Genomic DNA, 26,613 nt, shown 5'->3' with positions numbered 1-26,613 from the left:
AAAGCATTTGCAGAGCGATCTGCACTAACATCACTAAAACCGATGAACCGTTCTTTCGTCACACAGTCTTCTGTAACATAACGTAAAACTGTTGACAGTTGTGAATATGCTGAGACATCAGATGTCTCATCAACAAGAATAGAAATAAACTTAGGGTATTCAAGAAGCTAGTCGTGACTAGTCGATCCTACGACTATCTAGCGTGAGTGGGCGTATGCAAATTAGATAGAGAAGGAGTGAGAGAGAAAAAGAGAGGGATTAATTCTTCGTTTTATTGATTTATTAGGAGTGTTTGGAAGCTTTGGGGCATAACGAGTTCCGAAGAGTGGTTTCTCTAAGAATAGTAAAACTGGCAGTTATTATGTCACAGTGCAGCTATTCCATACAGCAACATCGTCGAGTGAGTCCCAAAGACAGCCATTCAACTGTTTAGCAAATATCTATTCATCAACGCTCTACAACCACTGGATTCCATTCATGTTTGTTTCCTGTTTTTACCTTTTTCTGCTGTATTACAACGCCTTCTACTCCTCCGAATTGCGAAGCAGCTTACTCACACATGCACACGAATAGGCACAGTTACAAACAAACCAAGTCACTCTCAAAATACTCGTCTCTCCTCCCTCTGTTCCTTTCACGATCTCTCGTTCCACCGCTAGATCCTGTACTAAATACTTCACCCACCCAGACTTGTCTCGTCTCAAAATTGTGCCTCTCGTAAATTCTCTCCTGTAGACATTGATCTGAAGATATTCAAATTAAATTTGAACCTACGTCTGACTCAGTCTAGACGGAGTTTCATATGCCAAGAGTATGGTCATTTCTTACTCTCTCCTCACGGCAACTTTGCACCTGGTTGTTTTTAGAGGAGTCCACCTTATTGCAAGCAATTAAACCAAACTTCTGCTCTGAAGGTGATTCGACATCTAGAACTGCTTCCTGCTGCTTTCTCTGTCTCCATTTTCCTATATTCACAAAGTCCTTCAAAACGATGAGTAACATTGTTGATCTCTCAGACAAGCATTCTCCATCTTGCAACCAAAACGATATTCCTTATTCATTTCAATCTCAGAAGACAGGCAAATTCTCTGAGCATTGGATTCTTTTCACTTCTTACCGCAAACCAATTCACAGAACTCATTTATAAAAACATCGATGAATGAAATTTTACATACACATAGCACCGCCATTATTCTCGGATTCTGTAGTTTTCAATGCCTCATAAAATAAAAAAATAGAAACTTATTCAAAATATATTAGAATCAGCAGTTTTCATAATAAAGAAGGAAAAGTTGGAGAAGATTTGTTTGTGAACAACTACAGCTCATTTCTGCCATTATATCAATTTAGTTTGTTTAACTTAGGCATATTTAACGGCAGATGGCGAAAAGAAAGAAAAGAAGAAAAAGAAAGGAAGAAAGAAAGAAAAAGAAAGGAAGAAAGAAAGAAAAAGAAAGAAAGAAGAAGAAGAAGAAGACTAACGACAACAACAACAACAACAAATATGTTATTCTTATTTTTCAAGCGCTTTATGATAAAACCACACGACGTGTTTTGCAAAATTCGCAACACAAAATAAAAGAAAAGAATCGTGTCAAAGATGGAGGAAGCTGTTCAATTGAGTGTTTCAATTTGGCTTTTAGCTGGTTAATCGATTTCGGTTGGCTGTTTTTTTTATTATCATTATTATTATCATCATAATTATTTTATATAGTTACTTATTTTGTTTCATACCTTTATCTTCTATGTGTGCGTATGTCTGTATATTTACATATTTACACACACACACATACGTACATATATATATATATATATATATATATATATATATATATATATATATATATATATATATATATATAAGTTAACGCCTACCGCTGAAAGATTTCCACCAAGTCAATATTACAGTAAATTTCTTAACCTCTCTCGTTGTTACATTCTTTTAAAACGCCGTTATTTTTTGTTGTTGTTTTTCTGTTTCTGTCTTTTTTTTCCTTCATCATTTATTTATTTCTCTTTAATATATTTATTTATTAGTTTAAAAACTGCAAGAGTCTTCGAAATCTTCAATTTCTCGACGAACATTGAGCAAAATATAAAAAAATCTATAGAAATCGTTGGGTTCATTTATATCCGTTTTCAAAGTTGTTGTTATTATCATTATTATTATTATTATTATTATTATTATTATTATTATTATTATTATTATTATTATTACCCTGTCTTCTTCTTTATACTTCTTGTTCTTCTTAATATCAGTTTTTTTCTTGCTACTGTTATTATTCCCTTTGTTTCTAAATTTCTTTTTCTCCGATCCAATTCATTTTGTTTTTCTTGCCTTTATTGGATAATTGCGAGACGAGGAAGTGTTGTGAAGTGCTGTGGTTTATGTAACATGGAATGATGAAGGGAGAAGAAGAGTGGCAGGGAGAGGAAGATCGGGAGAGTGAAAGAGGCAGAGCTCGTGACGAAGAGAGACTGGCATAATATAAAACAACTGTCGGTGACAGAATTAGGAAAAACAGGATTTGGTAAGATGGAAGAAAATCAGAGAGAAAGAGAGAGTAAGACTGAAACAAATAGAGAGAGAGTGGGGTGTGGGGTAACGTGGAAGGAAAAGCGAATAAGACTGTGATGAGAAAGCAGAAGCAATTGAATAAAATGGAGGAGACAAGAACAAGAAAATTATCGAAAGGAGAAAAGGGAAGAAAAAAGAAATTTAAGAGGAAAAGACCTGGAAGAAAAAGTATGAGACGAAGTGAGGTAGGAGGTGGGTGAAGAGTGATTATTGATAATGAAAATTATCTCGATCGAAAATGTATGTATATATATATATGTATGTATGTATGTGTGTGTGTGTGTGCGTGTGTGTGTGTACGTGTATGTATATATAAATGTATATTTGTATGTGTTTAAGCACTCACAGATAGATATATAAATAGATATATACATGTTTACACACATACATACATACAGACATACATATATGCATATATTTACATGACCGTGTATTTGTGTGTCTGTGTCTGCATATCTCTCAATTTGTATATATACACGTGTAGGTGTGTGTGTGTATCTATCATCTATCTATCTATCAATTTCTTTATATATATATATATATATATATATATATATATATATTTATTTTATTTTATTTATAGGTTTCAGCCAAATGGCTGTAGTCATGCTGGAACATGCACATATACATATATATATGCATATATATATATATATGTGTGTGTATACATATATATACATATGTATATTTATATATACATATATGTGTGTGTGTATGTGAGTGTGTGTGTGTGTGTGTGTGTGTGTGTGTGTGTGTGTGTATAGTAATGTATTATAACAAGTAAGTCCAATAAGGAGAAACGGATTTTTTAAACTTTTTGTTTGATTTTGTTGTTTTCGGGAAAAGACAATGGCGTGCGTGGGCGGTTCTTTTAGTTAAAGTTTTAAATCATGCTTAGATAGTATTACCATTGTAATGTGTCTGTGAGTATGTGTGTGTGTGTGTGTGTGTGTGTGTGTGTGTATGTGTGTGTGTGTGTGTGTGTGCAGATAGATAGATAGACAGACAGATAGATAGATAGACAGACAGAGAGATAGGTAGACAGACAGATAGATAGATAGACAGACAGATAGATAGATAGATGGATAGATAAGAAGGTAGGTAGGTAGGTGGGTAGTAGGTAAATAATACATACATACATATGCATATATAAATATATAAATATTTATGTGTATATGTACAAGCATAAATACATATATGTACGTCTGTGGGTGCATACATACATACGCACAAATGCATGTACATTTATATAGAACCACGTTACTGAAGAGCTGCTAACAACCGAAATCTTCTCCATTTCTCAATGAGCTCTATATCGCAGAGGCTGGAAGTTACTATCGAACTTTTATTTGTAAATTTACTAAATACGTATTCTACTAAAGAAAGAAATGAACGATCTTTCATTTCAGTTTTAAATTGTCTTTATGTATCACTTTATATAAAAACAAGCATTAATACATATATATAATATGTGTTTGTGTATATATATTTGTGTGTGGATGCACGTATATATATATATATATATATATATATATATATATATATATATATATATATATATATATATATATATATATATATATAGATAGATAGATAGATAGATAGATAGATAGATAGATAGATAGATAGATAGATAGATAGATAGATATAGATGTGTGCATTTTTCCCTTGTTAACAATTAACACGGAAAAATAGATAAATAGTTACAAGGGTAGCAAAAAAATCACACAAGTAAAAAGGTTGTAACTCCTTGTTTTTAAAGGTAGAAACTCCGGGTTTACGTGAAATATTTTGTATAATATATATAAATAAATAAATAAATAAATAAATAAATGGAGTTGAACGCAGGTGTTATTCAAATTCTTTTACTTCCGACACATGTTTCGAAGATATCACTGGAATAATACCAGTGATATCTTCGAAACATGTGTCGGAAGTGAAAGAATTTGAATAACACCTGCGTTTAACTCCATTTATTTATTTATTTCTACATATAAAGATAGATACATACATACATACATACATACAGACAGACAGACAGACACACACACACACACACGCGCACTTCATTTCAATGCCTGAGTCGGCAGAGACCATGAGACATGGGATGCACGAGGACATTACGGCATCGGTAAAATGAATGCCAATGGTTTGAAGCTGCCTGAGCTTCATACATACATACATACATACATATACATTGTCATTGCCACATGTTTAATGAGTGTGTTATTTAAACGCCAGAAGCAGCAGTTTTCCGTCTGGAAAATTCTTTTTACAGATGTCTCGTATTAAAAAGCACAATATATTTCAGAGCTGTGCGAAGTGAGTTCGCCCCAGAAGTGATCAAGAGAGCGACAGATATTGTATACTGTCATAGTTGCGGCTGGTAAATGTGGGAGTGAGTGAGTGAGTGAGTGAGTGCAGAAGTACTTCTCTTTTCCAAGATACTGGAAGAAAGAAAAACGAATACTATAGGAATTACTCAGGGTCCTGGTGTTTCGTACCAAAGGATTTCTTAGACAGAGATTTTAAAAGCGGGAGATCTATGAAGAGCATTGTTACAGAAATCGATAAGAAATTTGTATAAAATATCTTTAATGTTTCATGATTGCAGCAGAATGTGTATGAAACGCCGTTTATTTAAGAGGTTTCGGAAAGGAAATGGAAGACGTTTACGCAAAGAGAACAGAGTAACAAAGAACCGCATAAACATTTACATCGACACACACACACACACACGCACACACACACACACACACACACATACCCAGCCTCTACTACTTTCGCTTGCTAGAGGACACGTATACGTATTTGCATAAATCAATACATAGGTATTAAATTAACAGGTATATACATGTACACTCACATACATATATATATATATATATATATATATATATATATATATATATATATATATATATATATACTCACATATTCATACATGTACTCACACACGCACAGATATTTGAAGTCACACAAACATACGTTTGAGTGTGTGCGTGTATGCATGTGTGTGTGTGCGTGTGTGTGTGTGTGTGTGTGCGTACGTGTGTGTGTGTGTGTGTGTGTGTGTGTGTGTGTGTGTGTGTGTGTGTGTGTGTGTGTTACCACAACTTTGCGAAGTTAAAGTATTGTGCAGACTGCCGAGGTATTCTATGGCACAACTTTTTTTTTTTTCAGGCGAGATATCATACAATTGAGAAGAGAGTTGAAGAAATTTTGTTAACGAACTGGTACTGAAATTTAAACAAAATAAAAAAAAACATCTTCTCTTGAATCTTGCATCATTTTGGTCTTTTATTTATGGCAGCAGTGTGAACTCGTATGACAGTATGAAAGACAGACTGAAGTTTTCTTAATAGAAAATCTTTCCGTAGTTTGTCCCTTTGTCTAATTCATGTTTATAACAAAATCCCAGCCTAGTTACCGTAGATTGTTGAGCTGTCGTTGACTGGGTGATATTAGTTTATATTTTAATGCACACATTCTGGCGTGATCTCACATAACGCTCTTTTAATACACATTCTGCCGTACCCAATCGATAGAACTCTTCTTTAGCATCTGTGATAACGACCACATTATTACAAGCGTCTTCGCGTTCTCTTTTATATTCAGGAATACAAAAGAACTATCACACCGAACTCAAATGGCGAAACTTATTGTCAGTTTTGTTCTTGTTGCTGCTGCTGCTGCTGCTGCTGCTGCTGATGATGATGATGATGATGATGATGATGATGATGATGATGATGTTGATGCTGATGCTGATGCTTTTCAAGCGAGCTGGTCGAATCGTTACCGCACCGAGCAAAATGCTTAGCGGCATTTCGTCTGCCTTTACGTTCTGAGTTCAAACTCCGCAGGAGGTGGTCGATTTTGCCTTTCACCCTTTTGGGATCGGCAAAATAAGTTCCAGTTGAGTAAAGGGGTCGATGTCAAGTAGTCCCTCCACCCAAAATTTCAGGCCTTGAGCCCATAGAAGAGAGGATTGTTGTTGTTGTTGTTGTTGTTGTTGTTGTTGTTGTTGTTGTTATTGCAAATGAGCTGGCAGAATCGTTAGAGCGGCGTAAAAATTAACTTACAGTATTTCTTGACTCTTTATGTTCTGATCTCGAATCTTGTCGAGGTCATATTTCCCTTTCATCTTGTAGGGGTCGATAAAATAAAGTACCAGCCAAGTAGTAGGGGGGTCAACGCAATTGTCAATCTCTTTCTTGTAAAAATGATGTATATCGATACACTGGACGTTTTGGAACGAATGTTTGCTACATAAATTGACCGGGAACGTAGAGAAGGAACGAAACGCGTATTCGATATATTAGCGAGTTGTGTAGTATTAAAGACATCGATTTTGTTCTATGATAAACATATAACTTTGAGAAACTTAAATACATGTCACGAGTTACGTAGACGATGACACATGTGAACTTCGGCAATGAAATATTTTCATTTTCCTTCAGAGTCTACACACACACACACACACACACACACACACACACACACACACACACACACACACACACACACACACACACACACACGCACGCACGCGCGCATACATAATCTGCTGTTATTGTTTGATGTACTGGAAGTTCATCGGTTATATATATATATATATATATATATATATATATATATATATATATATATATATATATTCCTGCTTGCAGATCTTTTAATGGTTAATCTTAGATACATACATATACATTCTTTACCAAACTCTCTCTCATACACAAACACATACGCATATATATGCTCGCAGATACTTACACAAGCTCACTTGTATGTATGTGTGAGCACATGTATGTGTGAGCACATGTATGTGTGAGCACATGTATGTGTGAGCACATGTATGTGTGTGTGTACCTTGTATCAACGTATGTTTCTATGTAAGTGAACGTGTGTGTGTGTGTGTGTGTGTGTGTGTGTGTGTGTGTGTGTGTTCGTGTGCCAACGCGAATATGTACATCCCTTTGAGACATATTCGTATCTTGCCACAACAAACTAAATTTGATTCAGTTCCACACACCAGTAACAATGGTCGTGTCACAGTTAGTAAGGAATGCAATCTATCTTCAGACTTTTGGAATGACTCCGACTCGAAGAAGAGAAAGAAATTATAAAGAAGAAGAACTACATTACGAATTTCTATAAATCGATATACAAGAAATACATGTGTGTACGTGTGTACGTATGGATGCATGTATACATACATGTGTGTGTGAGAGAAAGTGTGAGTGTGGCTATGTGGGTGTGCATGTGTGCATGTGTGTGCGCGCGCGTGTATGTATATTGGTTTTGCTACATGTTTTTAGAGTCTTGACCGCATTTTCAGAGATTAACAGAATCGTGTAATCGCATGTTAGCCCAAACGAGATCATTATTTTTGCATACAAATGTATGTTTAGAGAAGATGATTAAATCGATAACATATTGGACTAATTGCTAACGAGTGGAGAATTCGGGGAGAATGCTATTGTTTGACCCTAGGTCGTCCCCGGTAATCGAACAGAAGATTGATCAAAACTACTCTACTTGTGACCATCCAATCTTCTTTTTTTTTTTTACTATTTTCTAGGATAATGGAGCTTGAACACTAAAACATGATCACCCTTGTTTTTTTTTTAAGGCGCGAAGTTATAAATGAAAGGATATTTTCTGCAATATCTAAGCAACCGAGTAACCACGTGTATAAATCTCACTTGTGTCTATGAATTAATATACATCTGTGAGTATATGCCTGAATGGTGTGTGTGTGGGGGGGGGGTGATATTGGTTCGTCACAATGGCTTGGTACAACTGATCGGCAAAATGTACCATTTCAATGTGAAAATGTAACCAGCACAGGCTCACTGTTAAGTTGTACTTTGCTTAGGAATCAAGTTCAGAGTACAGTCTGTCTATCATGGCTTCTGTGCACAAGTTTATTGCATACTTAAATCCTGCTAAACAGTCGATTTATATTCAACTAAACATTTTACTTAACCACGATGATCCCTCACCAATAAATATATTTTGTCTTTCCATTAGATATTTGCCGGTGCAAGTTTCAGCGAATGTCTTTCCTAAAAAGCCATCTGGTTTCATGAACGATTTTCGAGTCTTCTTTGTGACTATTTCACTGAGCGTACATCACCAATGCCCACAAAAAACGTACGAACACTCTCGTTTTGCATTCGTTGTGTACAGTAACATCTTTAACTTGGTACAAATTCAAGAACAAACTCTGAACTCAATATCGCGACAAAAAACAATTGTTTCGATAAAACCTCAGAGAAACCTAAAGACTTCAGAATACGCTGCATAGATAACAATGTTCAAAGCAGAAAATTTCGAACCTCTCTAAGGTGCAAATTAAACACCGTTTTTATCAGTTAATCGCTTTTCAGATAATATTGACACTTGTTCTGTCTCCATCAAATGACCTTTAGTTTTAAAGGTGTTTCCATTAACCTAAGAAGTTATAATAGTCAAGAGGTGGTCTCTGCGCGAACTGTTCGAAATCTTCCTCAAATCACACCCTACCGTCTTAAGGAACCAAGGAACATTATAATCGATCAATGATATTGGACTAAACAACTACACTCCACCTGATACGCTACCTCTCAGTGGTCTCCTCTCAACAACGTAGAAATATTATACAAAATCTCTCCTTTACTGTCTTAAAAAAAATAAAGGATGCATTAGATTATATAGTTCTAGATATACTAAGTCATTAAAGAAAAAGGTGGGTTAATCACAGTTGGATTGTCTGCTTTTGATGGTAGATTTGTTTGATCTGGGCTAAATAACAACAACATATTTGAGTTTAGAAGAAATTGAAACTTATTGATACACGTCATCAATATTATTCTCCCATCTTAAGTGATTATCCATCCATCAGTATAACTAGATATCAGTGAATTTAAACAGATGCAAAACGGTTCGATATTATACGTGTGTCTTTATTCAATAAATCCGTGTTGAGAAGTGAGCGCTGTTGCATGAATTTCTATGTGCGACTGGTTTATCTGTTCGTGGGTTCCGTGTCTTTACGTGCAGATATGTTTCGTTTATTCTCTAATGAAGCTCAAAATCCGGAAGAAAATTATTTCGATGCAAGATTTGTTGATTTAAATTGAAGCAATCTTCCTTGAAATACTCTCTTTTCCTTTCTCCCCTTCTCTCTTACTCTCTCTCTCTCTCTCTCTCTCTCTCTCTCTCTCTCTCTCTCTCTCTCTCTCTATCTCTCTCTCTCTCTCTCTTTCTCTCTTACTCTCTCTTTCCATCTTTTACACAATCATTCAATTTTCTAGCTCTTCTCTTTCACCATACACTCATGCGCACATACACGTGTATACATATATACATACACTCACGCATATATACATACATATATATATATGTATATATATACATCTATCCTTATATACACACAAACATATATATATATATATACATATATATATATATATATATATATATATATATATATATATATATATATAAACATATAAGACACACACACACACACGCGTAAGACTAAATATAAGAACATAAAATACAGTAAAATACACCAATTATAATCACACATATACGTGTGTGTGTGTGTGTGTGTGTGCGTGTCTATGTATGTGCATGTGTCTGTGTGAGTGTGTGCATGTGCGCGCGCGTGTGTGTGTGTGCGTGTGAGCATGTACTTATATCAATATGCTTATAAACTTGTGTGTCTGTATATGTATCTATTTTTGTCTATGATTAACTTTATAAACGAGAGGGAGAAAAGCATACACGCCAACTCACGTGCATACATCCTACATGAATACATTCACGCATATATACATGCATGCGAAATAATATATGAATATATATACTCATGCTGATGCGCCGCCGTTAACATTCATTTATTTATATATATACATATATATATATATATATATATATATATATATATATATATATATATCTATATATATATATAATATGATGCAGCACAGAATTTTTGTCAGTGAACAGGTCGAGGGTCTCAAAGCGACGAAAATATTTTGACAAATTAAATTTAAATGTTGAAGTGAATCTAACGGATTTGTGTGTTATTTTAAATGGCTTATAAACACCTTCCACGCTGCAATTGTTTTCGTTCCAGCACACGATCTCAGATCAGGTCACTGGCTATGCAAGTGCATCTCCGTAATATATATATATATATATATATATATATATATATATATATATATATATATACTATTATAAAATCTGGTAATTAATCATATATTAATTAATATCGATTAATTATCAGGAGGCCAGCACATCTAAAGAATCAAAGAGATTCAGAAATAGTATCTGCAATCTCAGGGGATTAAGGTACATTTTAAAAAAATAACGTTGACCACTAACGTGGACAATTAATGTGCTAGAAATAGATCACATCTTGTGTCTATTAAGACCTAAATTGTTCTCAACATGAAATATAGCAGCATACCAAAACGTGATTTTAAATGTCTTGCCCGCTCACGTTTTGGTATGCTGCTAATATTCATGTTGAGAACAATTTAGGTCTTAATAGACACAAGATGTGATCTATTTCTAGCACATTAATTGTCCATGTTAGTGGTCAACGTTATTTTTTTTAAATGTACCTTAATCCCCTGAGATTGCAGATACTATTTCTGAATCTCTTTGATTCTTTAGATGTGCTGGCCTCTGATAATTAATCGAAAAGAAAATGACTCTCCACAGACACAACAGAATATGCTTCAACACACGAAATCACATAAAAAATCTTGCAATCCAAAAACGATATATATATATATATATATATATATATATATATATACATACACATATATATATATAATATATATATATATATATATAATATATATATATATATATATATATATATATATATATATACATACACACACACATTTTCTTTGAACTTGTTATCTTGTTATAACTGTTAGGTTTACAGTATATACATAATTATAGTGTAAAGCGTTTACTGAATATATATATATATATATATATATATATATATATATATATATATATACATATATGTATGGAAAAAATTAGATCAATATAGATCGATATACCATGAAGATGATAATATATATATTTATACTTTATATAGCTGTGTGCGCGTATATATATATATATATATATATATATATATGTATGTGTGTGTGTGTGTGTGTGTGTGTGTGTGTGTGTGTGTGTGTGTGTGTATGTGTGTGTGTGTGTGTGTGTATATATATGAGAAATTTGTATTCTAACAAAGTCTGGAACGGTATTGATGATCTATTGATTCATAATGATCCAATTTGTCCTCACTGTTTGATAATCAGAATGGAGACCCGCTTCGGTAACACTTCGCTTTAATGGAACTATGCTGCAGCTACCGTTTAAATCGCTATTGCCGTTGATTCAATTACTGTCTACCATTAGAAATTCTCTAATATCTTTGTTCATTCTTTAACTCTTACATCCTTAGCACACTATTTGTCGGCAGCTGTTTGCCGCCACCCATTCCCACAAAATCTCCTTATTTACCTACTATATATGTATGCGTGTGTCCGTGAGTGTGGGTGTATACATGTATATATATATATATATATATATATATATATATATATATATATATATATATATATACATATATATTCCTATATATATATATATATATATATATATATATACATATATATTCCTATATATATATATATATATATATATATATATATATATATATATATATATATATATATATATATATATATATATATATATATATATATATATATATATATATATATATACATATATATGAAAATAAATGTATATGTATATATATACATATATATATATAAACATATGCACACAGATGAGGCTTGATGTGAGAGTGGTTTAATATATATATATATATATGTATATATATATATATATGTATGCATGTAGGTAAGTAAGTAGGTAGTTGGGTAGGTGGGTAGGTAGGTAGGTAGGTAGGTAGGTAGGTAGGTAGGTAGGTAGGTAGGTAGGTAGGTATAACGTAAATACAGAAACCAGTGTCTTCCGACAGCATATTCAAATCATGATTATTGTTTGTTTCGGAGATTTAGTTGATCCTGTTTAGTTGAGATGATATTAAATAATCGCCATTTTGTATTGCATGAATACGTGGAGAGAGGAAGAGAGAGAGAGAGAGGCTTCTGAGTACTTTGCATGTATGTGTATATATGTGTATAAATATGTGTGTATGTGTCTACATATGTTCTGTGTGTGTGTGTGTGTGTGTCTGTCTGTCTGTCTGTCTGTCTGTCTGTATATGTTCTGTCTGTGTGTCTGTATATGCTCTGTGTGTATGTGAGTGTGTGTATGTTTGTGTGTGTGTGTGTGTGTGTGTGTGTGTGTGTGTGTGTGTGTGTGTGTGTGTGTGTGTGTGTGTGTGTGTGTACTTAATATGAGTTTGGCAAATTGATTAATTGATTGTGTGTAGATGTGTGTATTACAGGCTTAGAAAGATTAATGAGTATTTTATATGAAATGTGTATAAACGTACGCATGTATACATATAAATACAAATGAATATATGTTTGTATATATGTGTGTCTATGTGTGTGTATGTATCAGCATTGTATGAAGAACGGAGTGCGTGGACGTGAGTCGGTGTATATTGAAGCATGTGTGTTTGGTAGATTAGCAACGTGTGTGTCAATGGAAATGTTAAATCTTTCAACGTGTATGTATAGAACGGTTTAATGAATTTGTTGTCATTTATCATACATTTGACCGTGTGTTGTCTTCCCCCTTACTTAATTAAATTCTTCCAAAAAAAAGGAGCTGGTTTCTAATAATCGAACAAAGTTTCGTCACTGAAATTAAGGTAAGAACATTGAAGTTTTACTTGAACTTCAGAAAATTTTAACTGTTCCCGTCATAGCTTTATAAAGTGCGTTTTAGTCAGTCATTTTCTTTGCTTTTTACAAGGTTATTAGCTTCAGAATTTTAATAAAATAGCCCAGTCTTCGAATACTTGTATGCATGATGTAAATATATAATCTGGATAGAGAGAGCTGTATGTCTTGGAACAATTCCCAATGGATATTCTCTCTCGAAACAAATGCTAACATCTGCAAAGTAGTTGACCTCTATAACCGTACATTGCATTCTGTCCGACTCAGACAACTAATATCCGATCTCTTTTGTTTGTATTTGGTAGAAATTGTGATGCAAATGCTTGTGTCCATGTGTATGACTTTCGTTATTCATTGACACTTCAGGTCACTGAGGTAGCATCTCCGCTGCCCACGTGACCGTCTGAGAGAAAAAAAAAACACCATAACATTTGGGAACTTAGTCCTAGTTAAATAAAAAGTCGTGTTGGCCACTACTGGAATGTTTTGGATCTTGTAGCAAGCTGTGGCTTCACCACAATAACAGCATTTCTGATTCTGTGTTCGTCTCTCAAAATAGCTGAGACTATTTAATGCTAACGAGCCGACTGTCTCTTTCCAATCTACATGGAGACGGAAAGAGTGAACATAGATATGCTTGCTGTCGGAAGCATTTAAGAGTTATACAGCAATTCGTTTCCATGTTCAGTTTCATCCGATTCTGTGATTGATCGATGAAATCTAGACGAGTGCGTTTCGGCTGTATTGAAAAATATATATACATAGACATAGATTAAACTTCTCCCATGTCCAGCTAAGAACGAAATAGTCTCATTATACAACACAATTTATGACTCAACATTATCGAGTTCATATTAATTCAATATTAGCGTCCATAAAACTATAATTACGAAAAATAAATCTTGGAAAAACTGCGAATAACAATTAAAAAATTTTCAGCTTAACGATTTCCTCGCGAGAATTCAAAAATGTCCTCCCTACATCGTGTCTGTCTGTCTGTCTATGTATGTATCTCTCCCTCTCCCTCTATCCCTCTATCTCTCTATATGTCTCTCCCTCTCTCTCCCTCTCACACTCTCCTTAAGTTATTCATTATTGACGTCACAACTTCCCCTCGTATCTTCATTTGAGACCTCATTATGATGCAACATAAAGACAGTGAGTGAGATAGAGGTTGATAGAGAGAGAGAGAGAGGAGAGAGAGAGGAGAGAGAGAGAGAGAGGAGAGAGAGAGAGAGAGAGAGAGAGAGAGGAGAGAGAGAGAGAGGAGAGAGAGAGAGAGGAGAGAGAGAGAGAGGAGAGAGAGAGAGAGGAGAGAGAGAGAAAGACGGTAAAAGAAATAAACTGAGAGAGAGAGAGAGGGGGGGAGGTAAAGAGGTAAAAAGCTGTAAATTCTTTTACTTTATTTTTGTGGTTTAAGTAAATGACAAAATGCCATCCTGGGGCACCGGCTTCAAGGTTTGTAATCAAATATCTCGAACTCAAGCTCTTTCTATGGCAGTTATTTTATAGATCGCTATGGTATTTTGGCGTCAAGGGACCTAAATCAAGGTAACTTAATAACTAAATGTATTTTGTTCGACGCATCGATCTTATACCGCTATACATATACACGCATAAATATAGGCCCAATCATAAAGTGTACATTATATACATAAGTACACAAATCTCTATGCGATGTGCCCCAGCATGACCTTAACTTGCCTGAGCAATTTATAAATAAGTACGTGAATGCTCCTATATACACGTGGGGATTTGAATGTGTGTGTGTATGTGTGTGTGTGTGTGTGTGTGTGTGTGTGTGTGTGTGTATGCACACACACACACACACACAGATGCATGCGTAAATTCATACACAGATCCTTGTCTTTTTCCACTCTCTTCTACTCCAGGCACAAGGCTCGAAATTTTGGGGGAGGGGGAGGCAGTAGATAAGATCTACCCCAGTAAGCAACTGGTACTTAATTTATCGACCCCGAAAGGATGAAAAATTGACCTCGCCGGAATTTGAACTCAGAACGTAAAGGCAGACGAAACGACGCTAAGCATTTCGCCCGGCGTGCTAACGTTTCTGCCAGCTCCCCCACCACCACCACCACCACCACCACCTTTGTCTTTTTCCACTCTTACCCTCTCTTCCTCCCCCCCTCTTTCTCTCCCTTTCTGTCGCTCTTCGCGTGAAAATATCTAAATTAAATGTAGAAACGTGTTTATATACGTATCTGTGACATTCCCAAAGTTTGCCTTGTTATTCGATTGTCTGTGTATGAATAAATACGTGTGTGTGTGTGTGTGTGCAAGCGTGAATTAATCTACATGTATGTGTATGTATGAGAATGTCTGCAATCCTGCTTCGAAGTCTGTGTATAATAACATATTCTACATGAGAGAGAGGTGGGGGAGAAACGGAATATTGAATGTATAAAAGCCAATTAATGGCAGAAGCAATGCTTTTGACATCACATGGAAAAGAAGGGAATATAAAATTGCAATAGAAGATAAGATAAAGAGACTGACTGGAGAAATATAACGAACAATGTAGCCGAGCAGAGGAACCATATAACAGCTATCGTCTGCTATATCCTTCCTTCTAAGTCTTTTTTTTTTTCTGCTTCCATCTTAATCTGCTGCTGTGGCCGCGGGGCTGTTGATTTGTTTATTTGTTTTTTTATTATTGTTATTTTCGTAGTTACGTCTCTTGCATTTTGTTTTTCGAGTTTCGTTCATAGGATCGAGTTAATATTGGCTTCAAATTTTAGCACAAAGCCAGCAGGTTTGCAGGAGGGGCTAAGACGGTTACATAGACCCCCCCCCCCCCAGTCTTCAACTGGTACTTATTTTATCGATCCTGTAAGGACAAAAGGCAAAGTCGGCCTTGGAGGCATTTGAAGATGGATGAAACGCCGCTAAGCATTGTTTCCGGCGTAGCAACGATTCTGGTAACTCAACGCTTTCATCGGGTAAGATTGAAAAGAGATCCTGCCCTTCATATAGCAAGCAGTGCCGCCGCCGCTGCTGCTGCTGCTGCTGCTGTTGTTGTTGTGGTTGTTGTTTATCTCCCAAGTAAGCAATAATCTAAAAGGTTCTTTTAGCCACCAGGTCTTCATTCGCTAATGTCCTATCAGTTGTTTTTTTTTAAGATAGAAGGGACACAATTTAAGACTGATATTTTTAGGAGATAAACTTCATTGAGACTCACCACCACTGCCGCCCCACATTTAACTAAACGAACACTCAAAATGGAAAAAAGATTCTCTCCTTGTTTAAGTAGGAGGAAACAAAAACTCGCTGTTAAAGTTAAACGGGAAAAAGACGATGGACTTTAGGTGAATTCGCTCTGAAACTAATGGCTGCCACATCATCATCATCGTCATCGTCTTTCAAGACAAATTAAGGATAACACTTTAACATTGTTTGTTATTGTTGTTGTTGATGATGATGATGAAGATGATGATGATGATGATGATAACAGGTTAAACAACAACGTAGAAAAACTAACAAGCTATAAATATCTGGAACATATGTCACCCTCTGCAAAATTTCAGACGCGAAACTGTCCTACAACTTGGAACAAACACACACACGCATACATACGCACATACACACACACACACGCACACACACAAAATACACACACGTATATATGAATGCATGCCTAAACAAGTAATAAGAGACAGGAACTAAAGACGAAAAAAAACTGGTACAAAACAACGCCAAATAATTTTAAAGTTTTTCTTTCTTTTTATCAAATTTAGCAATTCTTTTTGTTTTTGTTTTTGTTTTTGTTTGTTTCCTTCTGAAAATTCCTTTTCTTATCGTTCTCCATGACTGAACGCCATTTTTAAATGTCATGTCATCCGATATTCTTCAGCGTGTTGAAAAATATCTCCAGCCAGATAACACCAGCCAATTTCCCGCTGACAGACTTAAAGTTTATAATGGATTACTGTATAACAATGGTTGTACAGAAATATACGTTTTGTCTTGTTTTGCACAAGATTGGAGAAGCTGATGTTAATGTTCCAATGCGGGTCATTATTGCAGAAAACAGAGGAGATTCTCGAAGGTTGAGGTTTTTGGGAAGAAAAACTAGACATAGCGGTGAACATGAGGAAAGTGGCAATGGGGGTGGAGTGAAAAGAGTGTTGGTGTGTCTGAGTAGTGGAAGAACAAGACATCAGTTCCGAAGAGCAGTGGTGGTCACTAAGGAGAAAGAGAGAGAGGAAGTCAGGAAGTGAGAGAGAAAGGGAGAGCGAGAAAGATTTGAGATGATGCAGAAGTCATTGTAAATGGTTGTTTCCGTTATTCTGAAATTGTTCAGACTGAGAGCCATTTGGCAAAAGTTACCTTTCTTCGCAATAAGGCTAACTGAAGTATGCTGACCGATTGCCGGTTCATTCAGCAGCCAAACATTTGTGATTCTCTAATAGTCTCAAACAGAACTGAGTTATTTGGAATCTGTATTGTATCCGTCTTTGTGTTGAGTCCGATAACTTATTTGTTAATAAGGGCACCACTGCAATGCTTTACACATGTTAATGAACAAATAGAAGTATATTATGTGTTCACATAATAGATGAAATTTCAATGCATTTTCCAATCGAATATTAAGTAACTAATCAAATCCCGATGTCCTGTTAAGAAATCATAACTTGATGTGTTTTTGATTTTGTAAATTATATATTGTTAAAACGCTACCTTTTTATGATCGTATGAATAGTTGGAAATATGAAACTTAGAGCTACGATTCAAGAAACTTCTGCTTCTAATAACATAGACACATTTTTTAAATACATTTTCCCGTTTATAAACACCAATTTTAATCAATACATGTGTACATTTGATTAAGCTGAACTTACTTTTACGAAACTTAACCTCGTAATATCACGAGGCCACTTAGGAGTATGCACGACCTCCCTGTATTTACTTACAACGAGACAATATATTAATCAAGAGATTATTGTCTCGATCTCATGCCTGCCCAGCCAACCGTGACACACACTGGATCAATTATCATTTGCTTTCTGATTTGATTTAATTCAACTGCATCATTGACGACTAAATCAATCTATTGTTCTTTGTTAAGTGATCGAATATCTGATAATTGATTATCTAGTGATTGATTGATTTCATATATGCATGTCTATATTATTGACGTCCGTGTTTGTATGATTTTTTTTTTACTAATCCCAAAGATATTACCAATATTCTCAACAATCTCTATTTCAAATCCTATAAGTGACACACTCCTCTGAGTTGACATTTAACAAAATTATGAGATTTTCAACGATTTCTCAAAGATTAATTTCTCTTCACCAATTGACAAACCAACATTTGGTGACGTCAAATACTTCAAATAAATGTCAAAACTTTTTTCTTGTTTTTCCCTTTTATTATTATTTATTTCTTTTTCTTTAATATTATTTTTCTTCAAGACCGGAGAGAACACCGCAATACATTAATTAAACAGAATTAGTTCGCTGGTTTAAATTACGAATGACATTCAGACACATCTTCTCATTGAGTGCATTGTCTTGTGTTTGAAGGTGAGCTTCATTTTTTTTAACTTTAAATACCAAATGACGCCATTAAGAAGCAATCATAAGATCAGTGACATCTCAAACACTGATGAATTAATTACCTTGCCTTTCATATGAGTGAATGATTTTAAAATTTCATTACAACTTATTACGACACATTTGCACTATATATATATATATATATATATATATATATATATATATATATATATATATATATATATATACATATATATACTTTCTCTAAAAGCAGCAGAAATATAACAAAAGCTGTTACTCAGAGTTTCACGTTCCCGTTCGTCGGACAGTTTTGTTAAAATGGAACAGAAATAACGATGTAATCAAAACTGGTTAAAGGATACACCTTTAAAAATGGATCTGTTTCATTGGTCCTTTCAATTAACGGTCTTAAGCATGCAATGGACAAAATAAATGAATTCAATATAAATTCATCCTATTGTAAAATCGAAGAAAACCTTAAATCAAAGAGTAGATTCAAAATACATATTGCAAATAATTATATACGAAATATAAGTCAATTAATACATTAAAATTTAAATTAAAATTTTCACGCTGCATTACATACATATTTTACAACAGTATATACGCATACTAGACCATCTATAATATACATATATACATCAAAATACACAGATGCATGCACATAGTTACATACATATACAGGCATATATATATATGTAAGACATAAATGTACATACAAATACATATATTCACATATACACATATACGCACAAATACACGTATACACATATACGAACGGGAACGTGAAACTTTGAGTAACAGCTTTTGTTATATTTCTGCTGCTTTTAGATAAAGAATATTACTCTACCTTTGGTATTTGAGTACACTTTTTTCCGACTTGTTTCACATTTATGTGCTTATTCCGGTATATATATATATGCGTGTGTGTGTGTGTGTGTGTGTGTGTGTGTGTGTGTGTGTGTGTGTGTGTGTGTGTGTGTGTGTGTGTGTGTGTGTCTTATGTAACTGAGGAGATATTCGTTACTTTACAGTTGTTCAAATCTTGCTTTCGAGCGGAAGGAACGGAGGTAGGCAAGACTGAGGTACCTAAGAAAAGTCTATGATAAAGACGACGCCTTCACATTGTGTTGCGTCCACGAACGAATGATTTATGAGACTCAATTAAACGAGACGACAGAATCGGCCTCCGTTTCTGTACTAAGAGAGAAAAAGTCTTCTTATTCTGGTAAGTAAACGGAGCAGATAGTGCTGCCCACCCAGTAATATTACTCATGTTTAATGCATAACGAAGAATGTTAGCTTAAAGTACATGTTTTATGTTAGACGCGGAATAATATAAAAGACATAAACATTATCAAGGAATGGCAGAACCGTGTAAGGCGGGAAGTGAATGTGTTAATGACGTAAGCTCGCCGCTCTCTGACAGATGAAAGACAAGGAGTTTGGAAAACTTGGCAGAGAAATCCAATGATAAAAAGAAAACAATAATGTATATATATACAAATGTGTGTGTGCGTGCGCGTGTGTGTGTTTGTGTGTGTGTGTGTGAGTTTGTGTGTAGATCGGCCTTACATTACGTGTACGTTTTGAAAATTACTTTCTCCAAGAATCTGGCCTCTCGTTTAAGCACTCCCATAACATAATAAATGTCTTACAGAGGAAACACCCGGAAGAAACATCTTTCAGGTCAAACAGATTAATCAATATTTCACTGTATGTGTGTGCATGTGTGTTTGTGTGTGCATGCGTGCGTGTGTGAGTGTGCATGCGTGTGCGTGTGAGTGTGAGCGTGTGTGTGTGCGTGCATGTGTGTGCGTGTATGTCTACATGCGCCCGCGTGTGTGTGTGTGTGTGTGTGTGAAAGTGCATGAGTGTGTGTGCGTGACTGAAATTATAACCAAAGTCACAAGAATGCGTGTGTGAAGACTATAAAGCCGTGCAGACAGGATATCCGCCATTTTGACCAAAGTTTGCTATACAGTCTGACAGTGTGACACATGTAATATCACAGTAATTTTCTCTTCATCTTGGTTGTTCGGCAGCTGACACCAATTCTGTACCGTGTCGAAGAATAAAAGATTTATCTCAGAACCATTTAGTTGGCCCAGTTGTTCTACGTTCTACAAGGGGATGTCTTTATAAGGAGACATAACACTACAATAATTGATGTGTGTGTGTGTGTGTGTGCGTGTGTGTGTGTGTATGAGGGATATAATTATACACAGACATACACACACGCGCGCACGCACACACACGCATGCACACACACACTCACACACACACACACATATATACATATATATGTTCTCTTTGGTTAATTTAAAATACATTTTGGCCGGTCACCTATATTTGGTGAAGGAAAGCATCTTATTTCGTTCACCGTCCTTTAAATCTCAACAAGGTCTTGCACATTTTTTATAGTCCCAGATATCATTCGTATGAATTAAGGATTTGAGGTCTCTGCCAAGTTCTGCCACATTTTGCTCCAGACGGGTTGGTGTGTATCCTGTTGCTCCAATAATGTATGTATGTATGAATGTATGTATGTATGTATGTATGTATGTATGTATTTATTTATTTATGTGTGCGCGCGTGCACGTATGTGTAATCAATGAATTGGTGAAGAATAATTTAGACATTTCAAAACGAAGTGAACCTGTTAGCCTCACTGGTTTATTTCTTAACTGAGAATTGAACAATGGAAAGAGGGAATAGATGACGGAAAAGCAGAAAAGGAAGGACAGGAAGGAAGGAAGGAAGGAAGGAAGGAAGGAAGGTTGAAAAATCAAAGAAACATGAGAAACGAAAATGATGAATGAGGCAGAGAAGCAACGAATAAAAAAAAAGGTAAAAATAAAATTGTGGAAATAATAAAAGAAAAAAAAGGAATTGGGTAAAGTTTTGACACACAAGAGAGAAAATTGCAAAATGAGAAAGAAAGAAAGAAAGAAAGAAAGAAAGAAAGAAAGAAAGAAAGAAAGAAAGAAAGAAAGAAAGAAAATGAACATGGAGAGCCCGTATATAATATACAGGTTTATAACTCCGAGTGCATTTAAGGTGCGTAAACATGTGTGTGTGTGTGTGTGTGTGTGTGTGTAATCGTGTATGGTTATGAGTCTATATAAAATGCAAGTGTGTAAAACTACGAGTACGTGTAATGTATGTGGGTATCACTACGAATATATGCGGACGGGTAGAAACACGTGTGAAATCTATGCATCTGCATGGAAATGTGTGATATGCGCGTGTAAGGTACGAATATGTTTAATGCTTGTATGTATGTGTTCCACAATGTGAAATGTGTGTATGTGTATGTGTGTGTGTGTATATAGGTAGTTAGAAGTGTGCGTAACTTATGTGTGAATAGGTCTAAATATATGTAACGTACATGTGTTTAGATGGAGTTTATGGAATGTTTTATCATTATGTTTACAGTTAACTTAATTTCAACAAAAAAAAATTGAATGTTTGAATCATCAAAAGAAAGAGGCGTTATTGGTTTCAATTATCGATAAAGCTAGCAGACTAATTAAGTTGCTAACTCACTAACTAATCAGCCAGTTGGTTAGTTAGAAAACTAGTTTCATATATTATTTATCATTTTATACTAATGTCATTTTTGTTGATAATATTTCACTGACTCTTATCAATCCTTTGCATTACTGACGAAAGTTGTTTGTTGTTTGTTTTATTTTGTCAATGTTATATGTCCTAGCGTATATCGTTGTACTTGTGTGATGTGTGTGTGTGTGTGTGTGTGTGTGTGTGTGTGTGTGTGTGTGTGTGTGTGTGTGTGTGTGTGTGAATTGTATATTTTCTTTGAACTTGTTATCTTGTTATAACTGTTAGGTTTACAGTATATACATAATTATAGTGTAAAGCGTTTACTGAATACATATATATATATATATATATATATATATATATATATATATATATATATATTCTACACACGCGCACACAATGTATCAAGTACGCCTGCGCAATATTCGATACATTGACAGAGAGTCATAATTTATTTCAGTTATTCATGAAATGGAATAAACTAGATAAGTAAAACACGTTTACATCCTGGAGCGTTAAATGGACGAGTGCATTTCAATGTTTGAACGATCTTACGACACTTGCCCAAGGTGCCACGCAGTGGGACTGAACCCGGAACCATGTGGTTGGTAAGCAAGCTACTTACCACAGTGCCACTCCTGTGCCTGCATCTTAACAAATATGTTAAATACGGATATTTATTTAGAATCTAAGAGACGAATTAATTTGAAATTAATTTCCAGATTAAGTGTGCTTAAACAGATATGGAAGGCCACAGAGGTGGCGAGGCATCTCTGCATTCGCCTGAACTCCATGCATCTGAAGATGTTACAACACAGACTAGGGCGCAGTTGAGTGGATTTCATATTTAATACAACTCCAGTCACACGAATCTTACTTCCTTACATTTATTTCCCTTAAATTTTCTCTTCGGTTACTTCTTTAATTATTTGTACACTTAATAACAGATAAATTTTAATTTGACTAATTGATTTCCTGAAACCATAACGTGCAGGTTATTGTTTTTACTTAACAGAAGAGCTCCAATTCTTTTTTTGCGTCTTATTTCCTTTCATTATGTCTAAAATGTCTACCTTTTCACAACAGTAGCGATCGAAACCTTATTTGAAGTTTCATTTTTCTAATATTATTGTAACAATAATTTAAGGATATCATCCATTTTTATTTTCCAGATCTCTCCCTCTCTTTCTTTCTCTCCCTCTCTTTCTCTCTCTTTCTTTCTCTCCCTCTCTTTCTCTCTCTTTCTCTCTCACTCTTTCATTCTTTCATTCTACGGAGAAATATTTAAAATTCACCATGTGCACACTACGTTGATTTTGTACACGTGTGTGTGGGGAGGGATCTTTTCAATCTTAGTGTGTGAGTGCGTGTGCGCGTGCGCCTGTGCTCTGAGAGATAGAGATATCTGCGGATGTATGCAACGGCCATTCTCAATGGCGTCTACAATCGGGTCTATACAATCTTGTTTACTCTACAAGTGATGTTGAGGCGAGTGCAAACTAAACAAAGAAATGCTCAGCAGATGATGTTATTCTGTTTGTTTATTCGTAGACGAAGTGTCTCTTTCCCTCTCGTTTCAGTTACTCGTTATTGTCACGTGTCGCCTGGATGGACGCGATGCCGGAAACACAAATATACCTCAGCTTCCAAGAAGTGAACGGGTGTGCGCATGTGTGAAAGAGTTCGTGTATGCGGGTTTGGCGATGGTGAGGAATGGTAGAGAGATGTCTTGTTTCATAATCATGGAATAACGCTTTCGAACCTGTGGGCAAGTCTCCTTCCCTATAGTTCTGTGTCGATCCATTCCTTGCGTAGACTAAAACGTACGGCGGTACCGGAGCTCAGGACATTCATAAATACAATAGTATAATTTAACTATAGATCGATGAGGGAAAAGCCCACTTCTTCGATACATACGTCTTCTTTCAAAATGTAACCACACGTGAACCGTTGGCAATTTTCCTCCTCCGTCCTTTCTTTCTATTGGACTTTTCTCTGTTTCCGAAGAGCGTTGCTCAAAATACGTCTGCTAATACTTCACGTGTAACACGTCCTCGCGTTGTTGTGTTTTCTTTTGTGCTTGTTCTTTTCTGGATTTACTTTAAATATATGTAGAATTTAATAGTTATCGCCAAGCCAACATGGCAGTCCAAAAAATAGGACGAATGCTGCCGTTGATTAGCTCCAAGAAGCCATCGCCTCTGAAAACCAGTGGATGTATTCCACTGAAATTGGATAAATATCCTTCGTACAGACGGTCAGTAGCGACGCCTGCTGGGTTCGGCTGCTCTACATTGACAAGGGGCAATACCCCGAAACTAGTCTGTAGATGCCAGACCAGCAAGTGGAAGCTGCTGACCTCCCCTGTTCGAAGGTTATAAAGGACACAGGTTCGTATGTCACATAGCTAGCTAGAGGCGATGGCCTCTTGGAGCTAATCAACAGCAGCATTCGTCCTATTTTTTGGACTGCCATATTGGCTTGGCGATGACTATTAATTTCCAGTGCCGCTGCCGTAGTCTCCTTTAGAGAGACTTAGAAATATTAATATCTCTCTATATATATAGAATGTTGTATACAAATATATACAAAGGTAAAACGTAAAAAGTCATATGTATTTTATTCCCATTTTTGTGTAATTCTTTTATTTCCTTTTTAATATATTTCTATATTTCGATGGAATAGAATATTATTTATTCCGTTCGTGATAGAACTGGACGTGTACTAGTAATAATTTAATATAATCTTGTATAGTGTAATATATATGTGGCGGGGGAGAGGGAGAAGCAGAAGAAAAATATTTGGTAGGATAATAGGGGAGCATAATATATAGACAGAATTAGTCACATTGTTACAGGAGGACGTGTGTGTGTGTGTGTGTGTGTAACCGTTTATTAATTGTGTTTGAAGACAACATATGTCACTATGCTACGTGGTTTGGCAATATTTGAGAGATTATTAGATCGATGCCTAACAGCGAGAATTGGCTCGAAATTGGCAACTAATCTCGCCAAGCTCTAGTTACTGTTATTCAGAAACATTTACGGAGATTGCTTAATATAAAACACAAAGAATTCAGGTACCATGCCAACAGACGTCTGGCCATAGAATTCCAACATCTGCCATTTGTCATAATTTTGGAACAAAAAAGAACATAGAAAATGATCATTTCTTTGTCGAATAAATCTGACATTTGTCATATGGTTATAGTACTTTATCCCTGTAAAATTATCAACAATAGATCGACTGCCATCTTGTTAATTCAAAGTAGAACAAGTCCAAAGCTACAATAGAACAGCACTGAGTACAACTGTACTGAAAGCGAGGTGGACAATGGCCGCTGTGAGCTTTATCTGATAAATACAACAGCGCAGTACTTTTAGTAGGATACGAACAACCAAATCTTCTATTAGTTGGTCAATATCCTTACCGATACATTCATTTGTTTCTCTTATTTCTGGGAAGATAATATAAAGTTACTAACTTATCTACATTATATTTTATTAGTTTCATTCTTCATAAAACGAAGTCTACGAGTCCTTGTGATTTCTAGAAAAAAATAACTTCTTTAACATAATAAAAGCCGTAAAGCTCTCACACATACGAAAGGCTTAAAACTGATTTTTTTTTTTTCACCGGTAAGTGGTTGATTATTTTGCGTAAATTAATCTCAGTTAATTATTGCTATCTGTTTTATCTGCCACCACCGAAACAAATAAAAGAACTAAAATTAACTCCGCAAGGTTTGTACTTAAGAAAACGTAGGTGTATTTTGGAACTAGTTGCAATAAAGATGGAAATTTAACACATCATGGAATACCAAAGATAGACGATACAATTAAACATCTCTGTAATCTTCACAACGTTCCAGTCATTAGTTGCTATTAGCCTCATACTTAGAATAAAATCCTCCTTGTCTGTGAAAACATTAGACGATCTTTCAAATTGCAACTCGATATTGCTTTTGATGTAATGGGTGAGACTGTTGATCACCAGATTTAAAATGGACATCATTATACCGTTTTCATCATTT

General features: G+C 35.2%; 1 protein-coding gene and 1 long non-coding RNA gene across 4 annotated transcripts in view; both read left to right on the top strand.

Moving 5' to 3' along the window:
• Positions 1–26,613, top strand: part of LOC106874044 (uncharacterized) — a 158,013-nt gene that overhangs the window by 43,580 nt on the left and 87,820 nt on the right. The gene's annotated exons all lie outside the window — the stretch shown is intronic.
• LOC106874045 (uncharacterized) lies at positions 14,757–22,773 on the top strand. The gene is made up of 3 exons (XR_001409959.3): positions 14,757–15,024; positions 18,909–19,019; positions 20,048–22,773. It is a non-coding gene; the product is annotated as an uncharacterized LOC106874045 (long non-coding RNA).

The sequence above is a fragment of the Octopus bimaculoides genome, chromosome 16 (assembly GCF_046866305.1).
Source record: "Octopus bimaculoides isolate indiv1 chromosome 16, ASM4686630v1, whole genome shotgun sequence".
Classification (NCBI taxonomy): Eukaryota; Metazoa; Mollusca; class Cephalopoda; order Octopoda; family Octopodidae; genus Octopus; species Octopus bimaculoides.
The sequence above is the reverse complement of the archived record's forward strand: the minus strand, read 5'-3'. Positions and strand labels throughout refer to the sequence as shown.